Source organism: Bos javanicus, chromosome 18 (assembly GCF_032452875.1).
Source record: "Bos javanicus breed banteng chromosome 18, ARS-OSU_banteng_1.0, whole genome shotgun sequence".
NCBI lineage: Eukaryota > Metazoa > Chordata > Mammalia > Artiodactyla > Bovidae > Bos > Bos javanicus.
The window spans coordinates 8,492,455-8,506,947 of record NC_083885.1 but is presented as its reverse complement, the minus strand read 5'-3'; positions in this window follow the sequence as shown (position 1 = coordinate 8,506,947).

The following is a 14,493-nucleotide window of genomic DNA, read 5'->3' as shown; positions in this document are numbered from 1 at the left end:
TCCTGAAATTCTCCAACTCCTGAAATGTTCACTCTCAGGGTGGACCCGAGGCCACTTTACTCACCCACCCTCGTCTTGACCTTGGTCATCAATCTCTAGTTCCCCTCACGCCTCCCTCTTTCAAACAATCCAACCACCCCCACGGTCAAACGCTGCACCAAGAACGCCCTAAAATTAAAAGGAAGAAATAGGATCAATGCTTTGGGCAGAAAGCTTCCTTATCTTCCAGAGCCCTTCATTTCACAGGCTAATTCATCACATTAAGACGGAGAGTGCCCTCTACTTCACGTTCAGAAACCTCTTTTCCAAAATACCCTGGTGAAGGAAGCACTGGCCATCTAAATAGAAACTCTTATGAGACATGGTACAGAATTTCACACTATTTGTATGTGACTGAGCAGCAAGGGACAGTAACATTTCAGCAGTTCACACAAGAGGAAAAAAATTGGCCAACTCAAAAAAAAAAAAAGATTAGTGAGGTCAACCTCACTAATCAATGAAAATAAAATGCCATTTTTACATTCCTGTCAAATAATTTGCTTTCTAATCTTATAAATTGTTTTTTATGTTTATTCAGTCACATACAGCTCTGTGTATATATGCTTTTAGCTGGCTTTCCCACCCCCCCAAAATGAGGTCATTTTTTAACTCACTATATTGAGGACCTCTTTTTGGGCCAGGAAACACAGCCAACTTCATGATGCTTTGCTTTGTTTAGTTTTGTGTTGAATCACCATGCCACTTGTCATTCCCTTGTGTGGATGGAGACCCACTGTGTTTAGCGGGTTGCCTTCTGATGGGCTGTTTACAGTTTTGGGTCTTTCTTTTATAAGCAATGCATCTTTGCACGTGTATGTTTGAACACCTGAGTGAGGATAATCATAGAAAAAACCAACATCCATAAGTTCTGGCTCATATAGCAAAACATATATTTTATATATATAATATATAACACACATATATGACACATATATAATACATAACATATAATCTATAATATATATATGTGTATGTGTGTGTGCGAGCATTTGAAATTTTGACAGAACCAAATTGTCCTCTAAATACATTACTGCTGAATTGGTAACAACATCCATCTAATACTTTAATTTTTTTTTTAATAAAAAGACCACTTTAAGATTTAAGATTACAGAGATGGTAAAAACCAGCCCAGATGGGATCAGGTTTTAGGTTCTTTGGCTGAGTTAGCAGAGGTCCCCCAAATAAACCCCCAAACCAGTAATGCATGAACATGTAAATGCTTTGGACGCCCAGCATCAACTTCTGTTTCCTGCCTGGAGAGCCCCGCGTAAAAGCAGCAATGGGAAGGCAGCTGGGCTGGCATGCAGGCTCCACCCTGGGCCCTCTCCTGCCACCCCCAGCCCTCAGGGCTCAAACAGGTACCCTGGGGGAGGAAGGAGCCAGGCTGGGTCACTAGAGAAGACTCTGTTTCAATCCCAGCTCTGGCAGTGGCCTACCAGATGACTTTGCACCAGTTGCTAAGACTCTCCGAGCCTCCGTTTTCCAGTTTGTAAAAAGGGCCCAAGAAAACCTGCCTGGCTCACTTGTGATGAGGGTCAGATGTGGGAAAGGATGTGAAAGTAACTGGTTTTCCTTCCTTCTGTTTCGGGTTTGCTGTTGGGTCTACAGCTGGGGAATCGGGGAGCCCAGTCTGGGGTTTTCTGACCACAAGTGCTTTCCCAGAAACAATCTTCTCTGAAGTTGTTAGGTTTTTTTTTTTTTTTTTTTAATCTGAATAGATTATACATGCAATACAAAATTCAAAAGATATAGAAGGCTAAATGTGAGAAACATCCCTTCCCCCCTCCTGCCCCCTCACCCCCACTTCCCCTTCCCAGAGGCAGCCTTTGTCACCTCTTTCTTCTGTTTTCCTCTGGGGTCAGTCTTTGTGCTCTTTCACAAAAATGCAGCATTCTACACCTATTACTCTGCATCTTGCTTTTTAAAAAGTTCACCAACATTTGTTGAAGCTTTTCCCCTATCAGTACATATGGCGCTTCCTCTTTCTTTTTCCTCCCTACTTTCTACTTTGAAATATTTTAATGCTATAAAAAAAAAGTTGCAAGAATAGGAAAATAAACAATCATATTTTTAACTTCATGAGAGAGTCCCTTGGACAGCAAGATCAAACCAGTCAATCCTGAAGGAAACCAACCCTGAATATTAACTGGAAGGACTGATGCTGATGCTCCAATACTTTGACCACCTGATGCGAAGATCCGACTCACTGGAAAAAATCCTGATGCTCAGAAAGACTGAAGGCAGGAGGAAAAGGGAGTAACAGAGGACGAGATGGTTGGATGGTATCACTGACTCAACGGACATGAGTTTGAGCAAACTCCAGGAGACAGTGAAAGACAGAAGCCTGGTGTGCTGCAGTTCCTGGAATTGCAGAGGATTGGATGCAACTTAGTGACTGAACAACAGCAACAATTATTAATACAGGCCATGTTTGTTCTATCTTTCTTTTTTTTTCTAAGCTATCCAAGAGTTAGTATTTCAATCCTAAATATGTTATCAGGTATCTCCTGAGAAGAAAGATATTCTCCTCCATAACCACATTATGATGATCACATTCAGGAAACACAGTATCAATACAATGCTGTCATGTACTATACTACCTATAATCACACTGCCCCAGGTATCTAATTTAAAAAACCTTTAAAAATACTCAGGTTTCAATGAAGGATTTCCCATTGCATTTATAGTCATGTCACTAAATCTAGAACAGTCCCAGCTTCTCCAGTCTTTTAGAACATTGACATTTTTAAGTATCCAGGCCAGTTTTGCAAACTATCCCTCAATTTGGATTTCCCCAAATCCTTCAGGACATTTTTTTTTTTTTTTTTTTGCAGAAATAGTACATAGCTGACATTACACCTCATTATTTTTTATGACAACCGAGTACCCAGTGTATACAAATTGTATAGCTAGTCCTCTATCCAAAGATGTCTAGATGATTTCCAATAATTTGTTTTATACAAAATGACACAATGGACATTTTTAAAACTGTCATTTTGGACGTTTCTGAGTATAGAGTAGGTCTATAGGATATATACCTAGAAGATAAATCACTGTACTTACATATATATGCATTTGTAATCCTGAACATTATTGCTGAATAGCCCTTTACAGAGCATATATTTATTAATACTTCCACTTACACTGTGAGGATGCTTGTCCCTGAAGCTTGTCGTACTTTCAAACTTTCTCCCTGTGTCCTGGCTAGTAGGCCACGCAGCCTTGCTGGGCCACTGTCTGACAAGATTTCCTTACATTTTCCCCTGTGAGTTTGGGCTACAATCCAAAGAAAATCCCATCTTCCAAAGACAAAGCCCAAAGACTTCTCCTGGAGCAGAATTCCTGATCTTTGTTTGTTAAGTAAGCTGCTAAGATTCAAAAAGAGGGGTTTATTAAGCAACACCTGATGTATGTCTGTGAAGTGTGCATTCTTAACACGCTCATTTTACAGAGATGCAAACAGCCTCAGGAGGTCATGCAGCCTGGTCACTACAGTTTGTGTGCTCAGTTGCTTAGCTGTGTCTGACTCTTTGTGATGCTATGAACTGTGGCCTGCCAGGCCCCTCTGTCCATGGGATTCTCCAGGCAAGAATACTGGAGTGGACTGCCACCCCCTCCGCCAGGGGATCTTCCTGACCCAGGGAGAAAGCCTGCATCTATTTAGACTACAGTTTGAGCGAGGAATAACCAACCCAGACCTGTCTGACATCCCAGAAGTGAGAATAGCCTCCTTGGATGTTGGGAGAGGTGGACAGATACAAAAAAAACAAAACCCAACAATGTAACTCCAAATCGCAAATTTGCCGATCTCTGGCTGAAGCTTTCTGCTCAGACGATGTCGTCTTGGTTTTCACCTTCCCGTTCTCAAGCTACCTGAAAACTACCTTCCCCAGAACGCATCACTCTCAGGGCTCTTTCGACCTCTGTAGACTACACTTCCCAGAATACAGAGCTGCCACATCCGCCGGCACGCTTCCGCTTCCGGCCTAGGTGTTTTCTGGGAGTTGTGGTCTCAAACGGTACTGGGGTTGAAGAGGTTGGAAAGAGTCCTGGTGGTGAGCCCACGTGGCACAAAGACTTGGGGTGGGAATAGATACTGTCTTTATAAACCGGAGGCACCAAGCAGGCCTAAAATCACTTTCCATTTCCCTTTATTCAGCAGACTGGCTCTGTGACCACACCACCCTGGGAATCTATCGGTTGCGACTACCTCTGACGGACTTCAGGGTCAGCAGAGGTTCGTTTAGGAGGATCATGGTATTCATTTCACTGCTGAGTCTTCTAAAGGCCCTGAGGTTCGGTCCTTTGGTTCCTATGGCATATTTCCTCAGAAGCACACCCTGTTTCTTCCTCCCTGAGACACCCGCACCTTCTAAGCAGTGAAGAAAAAAAGAAAAAAAGCACCTTTTAAAAGTTATCTGGTTCCTTCAGATAGTCAAATAGTTGTATTACAGGCAGGAAGTTCAAGAATAAAGTCTGGCGACCGAAGTCTGCTTCTGAATCAATAGCTGAAAGCAGAGTTCTCAACCTCCTCTTTGTTAAAACCCACATGCCCATGCCAACGGAGATCCGCTGAATCAGTCTGGACTAAGCTGAATCCGTTTGGAGAAAGCTCCTCACATGAGCTGCAGCCAAGGTCAAAGCCTCAGGTTTACAGGGGAAATACTAGATGCTTATATTCTAGATTTACCTGCATTTTCTTAAAGAAGCTACCAGACTGCCTGATTCGAGAGCAATAAATGTACGTGATTTATCACTGCATCCCCAGGACCCAGCCCATGCTGTCCTTGGGGTAGATATGCAGTTGGCATTTACCAGATGGCCAGTTGTCTGTGGAGAAGGCACTGGCGACCCACTCCAGTACTCTTGCCTGGAAACTCCCATGGATGGAGGAGCCTGGTGGGCTGCAGTCCATGGGTTCGCGAAGAGTTGGATGCGACTGAGCGACTTCACTTTCACTTTTCACTTTCATGCATTGGAGAAGGAAATGGCAACCCACTCCAGTGTTCTTGCCTAGAGAATCCCAGGGACGGGGGAGCCTGGTGGGCTGCCGTCTATGCGGTCGCACAGAGTCAGAAACGACTGACGTGACTTAGCAGCAGCAGCAGTTGTCTGTGGCCAGTGGCCATTCATACTTCAGTGCTCGAGTCTTCCTGGACGTTGAATATTTTGCATACAGTTCCTAAAATTATATTCATTGTTTTGAAAGGGTGTGTGTGTGTATGTGTGTGTGCACAAGCACACTTCAGGGGGTGTAGGTGGAATTCAAGAAAATTCAAGCTGGGAGAGTCAGAGAATAGTCAGAGGCAGAAATATTTGATGGCAACACTCAGAGAATACTGGAACTCAGAGAAAACAAAGATCTATGTGGCCACAGGTCATCATGGAAGGCTTCTGGAAACCCTACCTACTTCTTGTAGGTCAGGACCAAGGAGGTGATCGGCTCATGTAATTAAGAGCACATGTCCAATCAGTGGGAAGAGGATGAGGAATGTCATTTTGGCTTAGACCAGCCAAGATTCAATCTCTGCAGCTGGACACCCTGGCATGAGGTCACAACAGAAGCAAGGGAACCTCTGACACCAAGTGTAACTGAATACAGCCCCTTCTCTGGGGTTCATTTACAACAAGCATTTAACGATTCCTATATTCTTCACCGAATGTTTATGGAAGGATGGAAAGTTCCACTGCACAATTCTTTTTAAAATCCACAACAGTGTTGGGGTTAAGATTAGACCTTTTTGTTCTAGAAAAAAGCAGCACTTTTTTGTATCTCCCCTTCCTTCCCTTTCCAGCTCTCCACATTTCTCTCAAAATTTAAAATTCCTTTTCCCGTCACCATTCAGAGCAATTAAAGTCTTTCCCAGCTCCTTTTCCACACCTGCCTCATCACCCCCACCACTACTACAGGTGACCCTTTAACAATGAGAGGCTTCTGGTGCCGACCCCCTTTAAGTCAAAAATCCGCCTATAACCTCACAGTCAGTTGCACCCCACCCCACAATCCCAGGTTCTGCATCCAGGCTTCCAACCAACTGTGAGTTGCGCGGTAAGTACATATTGACCAAAGTCAAACCCATGTTGTTCGAGGGTCAACTGCAGCGCTTACAGAGACTACTGCTGTGCAACTGGAATCTTCTGCTTGCAAGTGAGAGAAAATTCAACTAAACTGGCTTGAACAAGAAGGGAGGTGATCAGCTCTTGTAACTAAGAGCCCAGGCCTGTGGTCACAGCTGGACCCAGGAGGTCAGATGACGTCATAATACGCAGCCTCTCTCCATCTCACCCTGTCATTTCCCTTGATGGGGACTTTGCCCTCAGGCAGGTTGTCTCCCACAGTAGCCTCGGGAGCTCCAAGTTCCCTTCTCCCAGCTTTTCATCCACAAGGAGAGCTCCTGACCCACCAGATCAAGTGAAAGCCCTAAGCCCAAGTTCTCATCAGCTCCCAACGTGGACGAAGTGCCCCTGCCTGAGCCCGCTTCTGAATGGAGATGGAACAAAGGGACTAGCTTAGGTGGGATCAGATGATCACACCTGTGATCATCAGGTCAGGGACAGTCCGCACCATCAACCCACGGACCTGCAGTGTGTGCGAACTTGTTCCCTCAAGGCAGGTGGGAGACGGACCGCAGACAGGAAGGTGGATGTTGGGTTAGACCGTGCCTGTCTGCTAGCATGCACACTGGGTGACACTTCACACAGATGAACCAGTTAATCACCCAAGAACACAACCTCCACGGTGGTCCAGTGGCTAAAAGTTTGTGCTCCCAATGCAGGGGGCTGGGGTTCAATCCCCAATCAGGGGATTAGATTCCACATACCACATCTAAAAGACACCATATGCTGCAATGATGATTGAAGATTCCATGTACCTCAACACACAGCTGGCACAACCAACCAACCAAACAAAAATACTCACCAGAGGGATTATTACCCCATTGAATTGATGAGTAAACTGAGGCTAGTAGGGAGACAATGAGGTTTACACCCAGGCAGCCCTAGCTCCAGAGCCAGGTGCATTTGGGTGCTCAACGAAGGGAAGGGTCTTCCAGTCAACAGGACACCATCCCCCAACAGGCAGTTTAGTGGTCGCTGCCACTTGAACATAACTTCAGGGGTCCACCTTCCACCCTAAGCAGCTCAAGAAAGTATTTCTAATAAACATACAGGCCCTTTCCACTAGAACAGTTTATTTTGAAGATTGTGGTTAAAGGGGTCCATGAATTTGGATGCTATTTCTGATGAAAGTCTGTGTGCCCCTGATATCCTCCACATGATGATACTTAAGTGGGGCGGGGGGGGAGGTGCTTTGGGAGATGATTATAGTTAAAGGTCAAGAGGGTAGGACCCTCTATCATGGGATTAGTGCCATGTTGGGACACAGTGATAAAGCAACCGTTTGACAGCCAGGAAGTGGGTTCTTACCAGGAACTACATTGACCAGCATCTTGATCTCAGGCTTCCAGCCTCCAGCACTATGAGAAATAAATATCTGGCATTGAAGCCATTCAGTTCAATTAGATCAGTCACTCATCCTGTCTGACTCTTTGCCACCCCATGAAGTGCAGCACGCCAGGCTTCTCTGTCCATCACTAACTCCCAGAGCTTGCTCAAACTCATATCCATCAAGTCAGTGATGCCATCCAACCATCTCGTCCTCTGTGGTCCCCTTCTCCTCCTGCCTTCAATCTTTCTCAGCATCAGGGTCTTTTCTGATGAGTCAGTTCTTAGCATCAGGTGGCCAAAGTACTGGAGCTTCAGCTTCAGCATCAGTCCTTCCAATGAATATTCAGGATTGATTTCCTTTAGGATTGACTGGTTTGATCTCCTTGCAGTCCAAAGGACTCTTAAGAATCTTCTCCAAAACCGCAGTTCAAAAGCATCAATTCTTCGGCGCTCAGCTTTCTTTATGGTCCAACTCTCACATCCATACATGACTACCAGAAAAACCATAGCCTTGACTAGACGGATCTTTGTTGGCAAAGTAATGTCTCTGCTTTTTAATACGCTGTCTAGCTTGTTGGTCATAGCTTTTCTTCCAAGGAGCAAGTGTCTTTTAAATTCATAGCTGCAGTCACTATTTGCAGTGATTTTGGAGCCCAAGAAAATAAAGTCTGTCACTGTTTCCATTGTTTCCCCATGTATTTGCCTTGAAGTGATGGGACCGGATGCCATGATCTTTGTTTTTTGAATGCTGAGTTTTAAGCCAGTTTTTCACTCTCCTCTTTCACTTTCATCAAGGGGCTCTTTAGTTCCTCTTTGCTTGCTGACACAGGGTGGTGTCATCTGCGAATCTGAGGTTATTGATATTGACTGAAGCCACTCAGTCTATGGTATTTTATTATGGTAGCCAGGGCTGACTAATACAGATGTGGGGAAAAATGACACCTTCATTACGCTGACCTTTAACTGAATTTCACATTTCCTTCCATGACGACTGTAGGCACAGGACACAGGAGCATCAGCAAGGCCTGTGACTTCCTCACTCTCAGAGACTGCAGATGTCTTCACACCACACATAGTTGTTGCCGACATCTGAAGATATCATCGATGCTCATCGCTTCTTGGAAAGTCTAACATTATTAGACTGCTTGCTAGAGCTGGTTATTAAATATGTTACTAACAAGCATAGAATTATTATATCACAAATTTGGATGCTTTTTATCTTAACTGTATTCAATATAACCAGCGTCCTCAAGACTCCTTGAACTCTATTTTATACACTTAAAAATACTATTTGAAGAGCTTCCCTGATGGTACAGTCATTAAGACTCTGCCTGCCAACGCAGGGGACATGGGTTCAATCCCTGGTCCAGGAAGATCCAACATGCTGCAGGGCAACTAAGCCCATGCGCCGTAACTACTGAGCCCTCATGCCTAAAGCCTGTGCACCACTAACAGAGAAGTCACTACAACGAAGAGAAGCCCATGCAACTGGAGAGTAGCCCCCACTTGCCACAACCAACAGCAATGAAGACCCAGTGCAGCCAAAAATAAATACACAAGTAAGTTAAAAAAAATGTTTTTAATTATTTGAAGGACATTATTATTCTAGGTGTGGGCCTAGAAGAAGCCTGGGGAGTAACTGTTCTCTTCCTTGTTACGACATCTCATGGAAAGAACCACTGATGGACTCACAAGGTTCTGCCCAAAGCAGATAAGCCCTGGGGACATCTGGGCCGCCAACAAATCCCCAGGGATAGTTGCAGTTAGGAGCGAGGGCCCAAGGTGGGGGTTACAGGAAACAAGCCTGGGGTTCCCACAGGCAGACTGCTCCTCACCATCGGAGAGACCCCACCCTGGAATGGACCTACTCCCACTCCTGCCCCCTCCAGTGAGGTAGGCTCCTGTAATAAGGGAGGCTCACTGTTCCAAGGCAATCTTTTGGAAAATAAATCAGATCATGTCAGTCAGTCACTTGACACTTCCATGGCTCTGCAGTGCCCTCGGGATCTCATTGAGGCTCTGTTCCACAGCCCACAAGGGCCAACCCGTGCAGCCTCACCTTGCTCTGTCACCCCATCACTCCTCCAGTGCCCTTGGCTTTGGGACGTGCTTTGCTCCCTCCAGCCTCATGGCTCCCGGCCCCGCAGGTGCCTCTGCCTGCACCATCTTCAGCTCCTTACCAGCTGACGCGCTTTCCTCTGGCGTAACCGAGACTCCCTCCAGGACACCAAAAGCACCCTGCTTCTTTGCTCAGAGACACTGTGATGGGACTGCCAGCCAGGGATTGCGAACCCAAAACACAACACAGGGACGATGAGGTACTGTGGGCTAACATGACCCAGGGAGGCCACCACCCCCGGGGCAGGAGGAACACGGGAAGCAGGTGATGATGACAACATGGAAGCTTAGAGGGGGTCTTGGAGCTGGGCCCAGGGCTCTGAGGGGCCGGCCAGCTTGGGAGCCGCAGTTGGAACATCAGCACCCTGGAGAGGGGCCCTGACGGTGGCGGCATCCCTGCCCTTGAGGATGCTGTCACAGGTGGTAACCTGGAGTGCCCGCGAGCAGGGGTGTACCTGCCCTGTCTCCCCTCCAGACCCCCAGTGATTCGGCCGTGCTGTGCCAAGTGGCCCCCACCCTAGAAACCTTGCCAACAATCATTCCTCAGGGACGGTGTGTCGGAAGCTCCTTTCCTGGCTGGACTGGGTGTCTGCCAGGTTATCTAAACTCTCCTTGATCTTTTTTGGGGGTGGGGTGGGGTGCTTGTGGGACTTTAGTTCCCTGACCAGGTATCGAATACCCACGGCCCCTGCAGCAGAAGTGCAAAGTCTGATCTCGAACCTGGGCTGGGACTAGAGTGTCCAAGCTAGGCTGCTGGCGCAGGATTTGGGGTGGGGTCACCTCGGGGCGGGGGGGCTGTGAAGGTGCAGGGTCAACCCTGAGAAGGAGCGTCACCTTAAACTCTTCACCTGAGTCCTCTCACAGCCTCATCTTGAACGCTGAGCCCTGCCTTGGACCCCGCCAGACACCTAGTAGGGGCCCCGCAACGTGTGTTGCATGAATGAATGAGCCCAGGCCTCCATTCTCCAGGGGCACCAGCCCACCAGGAGTAGTGAATTCTCTACCTCATCTTTTGGTATATCTGCCTTTCAAAATCCCCTCTCTTAGATGGTGAATTTTATATTATACATTTTTTAATGGGAAAAAAAATGCCCCCACCAATAGTAAGCCGCTGGGTGCTGTGAGAAGTACCCCTGCTTTGGAGCCAGACTGCCTGGGTTCAAATGGAAGGGATTCTACTTCCTTACTGTATGACCATGGGCAAGTCACTGCACCTCTCTGAGTCACAGCCGCCTCAGCTGTAAATACAGCAAAAGCCCCAGCACGATACCTGGGGCACGGCAGGTACTCTACACAAGTCTGTTTCCTTCTGTTGTGAGCCCTGATTGCAGCTCAGGCACAGAAGACCTGCCTCTTTGAGTGAGCAAGAGTGACCCAGTGTGGGGCTGGATCAAAACCAAGACTGGGGACCCTAGCCCATGGGAGAAGGGGACTATCCTGCAGAAACCCTTCATGTCCTATGGAGCAAAGAAGGGATATGGATCAGAACTCTATTCAAACTTGTTTAAACAAAACAAGAGCATTAGTCTTACATGTTGGGAATCCCAGGGAGTACACGGGCTTCATGTTAGGCTAGACCCAGGGACTGAACTAGACCTTCATCAGGCTGGTCTTACTCACTAACCCAGCGACTTCCTGGGGCAATAGGGTACAGTGATTGGCCTTGCCTGAGTCAACATACCCCTTAGAGGAGGGTTGTGACTGACAGCCCCACTGAATCAGCTCCCTGAGGGATGGAGGCTTGACATCACAGGAAGGGGTGAAAGTTAGATAAATAGTAAACCTTCCTACCTGCCACATACTGTCTTAAGCACTCATAATCGTTAAGCCATTGAATCCTTAAAACAGCCCTACAAAGTGGGCACCATTTTCATCACTTCCATATTACAGAGGAAGAAACTGAGGCCCTGGGTGCCTCAGGTCACAGTCAGGGAGAGACAGAGTCAGTCTCCAGCCCCAGACCATCTGGCTCCGGACCCATGTGCGTCTACACTTCCCCAAGTCACTTCTCCCCATCAGACAGAAACAAGAGCTGGTCATCACAGGGACAGCCCCAGAAGGAGGCCCAGGGCTCCCCTGGAGTAGAATGAGGGGGCAGCTGAGGACCGCAGGGGGCCCAGCCTCGGCATGAAGCCTGTGTTGAGTGCCTCTCGATGTGTCTGAAAATGCCTGGAGCTCCTAGAGAACTTACCAGAAACCGAGGACACTCCCAGGCTCCACCCAGGGGCAGAAGGCCTAGACCCTAGCTTTGCACCACCACGAGCTGGCTGTGTGCCTTGGGGCCAGTCACACAGCCTCTCTTTGGCCCGGTTCCTTCCTCTTGCAAGTGAGTAAGCTGGGCCTGAACCTCCGTCTCTGAGGACCTGGCTCCCCCTGGGGAAGAGCTGGGGGGTGCACTGCTCTGATCTGTGGTCGGCCACAAGCTGCCCTGCCCCCAACAGCCCCCAGTGTGGGAAGCAGGGTGGCCCCGCCCAGCCCGGCCCTTAGTGTGTCACTGAGAAGGCCCAACCATGAACCCAGCTTCCGCCTCGACGGGGGCCCCTAGTCCTGGGCTGACCATTGCTGGGCGCAGCCCCAGACGCACCCATGGTGGTCTCAACCCAGTTCCACCGAGATGCAACCTCCCCATCTGGTATCTGAGCCTCCGAAACAGTTATCAACAGCTCACCAGGATGGGGGCTCTCGAATGGGTGATTCTGTCCCCAGGTAGGGTTTCCTGACTTAACAAATAAAAACGCAATCTTTGCAAAATGATTCCACTAAAAATTTATAAGCTTTTTATCTGCGATGCAAATGTAACTGGGAAACTTGTATTTTATCTGGCAACCTTGTACTCGGGGGACATCTGTCCACATTTGGAGACATTTTTGAGGATCACAATGGAGAGCTTCTATTGGCAGCTAGTGGGCGGAAGCCCAGCAGCTGCTCAACTACCCACCACACCCAGGACGGCTCCGGTACAGGGAACGACCCAGCCCCAAACGCCCGAGGTGGACGCACCGGCCCTGGGTCCTTCCAGAGGCTGATACACATGCCCACCAGCGATCTCAGGGACTCGTCAGAGGAGTGGTGGTGGTTTTCCTCACGTGAAAGCCTGGGAAACCGAGGCACAGTTTAAATGGCTTGTTCAAGTTCACCCAAAGTGGAGTCTTCTGCCTGTGTGTGTCCTCTCCTCTCTAACAACCTCCTCTGTCCCTCTAGACATGGAGCCACGCAAGGCCAGCGAGGAAGCACAGTAGGGGCGGGGGGACAAGTCGAGTTCTGCAGGGTCCCCAGGCCCCCGGGCAGGGCTGGCACTGTGGGCTCCCAGTGGGTGGGCAAGCCTGTCCTGGAGAGCGAGGCGCCCAGGAATGCTGTCAGTTGTGCCACCAGGGGGCAGCAGAGACTTGGAAATGAGTCGACGCGCCTGCGCCTTCTATCACTGGAAGGAAGCGGGTGTTCATCTGGACTCCTGGGGTTCACTTTCAGAGGCGCTGCCGCTGAGGCAGGTCTGTCTGAACGGGCACCAGCATCGGGTTTGTGGGAGTTTTTCTGTCTGTGTTTTACAGCTCCCAGGTAATTCTAATGGGCAGCTGGGATTGAGAACGAAGGCCTTTGTTTTCGTGCCTACTTTCACATCGGAATCAATTTGGAGCTTTTAAAAAATATCAATACCGATATGGAAACGACCCAGATGTACATCGACAGAGGAAGGGATAAACGAAATGTGGCATATACAGTGGATATTACTCTTTCATGAGAGGAGTGAAAGCTGACACCTGCTACCTGCATGGAGCTGGAACACACTGTGCTTCCTGTATTAATAGCCGGACACAAAAGGACAGATACTGTATGACTCCATTTATATAAGTTTCCCAGAGCAGCCAAATTCACAGAGACAGAAAGTAGAACAGAGATTTTCAGGGACTGGTTAAAATGCACCCCGCAATGTTCACTGCGGCACTGCTTACAACAGGCAAGACATGGAAGCAACCTAAATGTCCATCAGCGGAGGAATGGATAGAGAAGATGTGGGTGTGTGTCAGAGCGAGTGGTGGTGGCTACCCTCCACCTGTGTGTGTGTGTTTGTGTGTGTGTGTGTGTATGAGCCGAGTCATTGGAAAAGACTGATACTGGAAAAGACTGAAGGCAAAAGAAGGGGATGACAAAGGATGGGATGAGTAGGTAGCATCACTGACTCAGTGGACATGAAACCGAGCAAACTCTGGGAGACAGTGAAGGACAGGAAAGCCTGGCGTGCTCCAGTCCATGGGCTCTCAGAAGTTGGACACGACTGAGCAACTGAACAGTAACAACAACATAACATATGTAATATGTAAGATACATAATACGTAGTATATATAATGGAATATTACTCAGCTACAAAAAAGAAGTAATGCATTTGCAGCTACGTGGATCAACCTGAAGATTATCACACTAAGTGAAGTCAGTTAAGTTCAGTTCAATTGTGTCCAACTCTTTGCAACCCCATGACTGCAGCACGCCAGGCCTCCCTGTTCATCACCAGCTCTCAGAGTTTACTCAGACTTAGGCCCATTGAGTTGGTGATGCCATCTAACCATCTCATCCTCTGTTGTCCCCTTCTCCTCCCACCTTCAATCTTTCCCAACATCAGGGTCTTTTCAAATGAGTCAGCTCTTAGCATCAGTAGTCAAAATATTGGAGTTTCAGCTTCAACATCAGTCCTTCCAATGAATAGTCAGGACTGATTTCCTTTAGGATTGACTGGTTGGATCTCCTTGCTGTCCAAGGGACTCTCAAGAGTCTTCTCCAATATTGTAGTTCAAAAGCATCAATTATCCAGCACTCATCTTTCTTTATAGTCCAACTTTCACATCCATACATGACTACTGGAAAAACCCATAGTTTTGACTAGATGGGCTTCTGCTG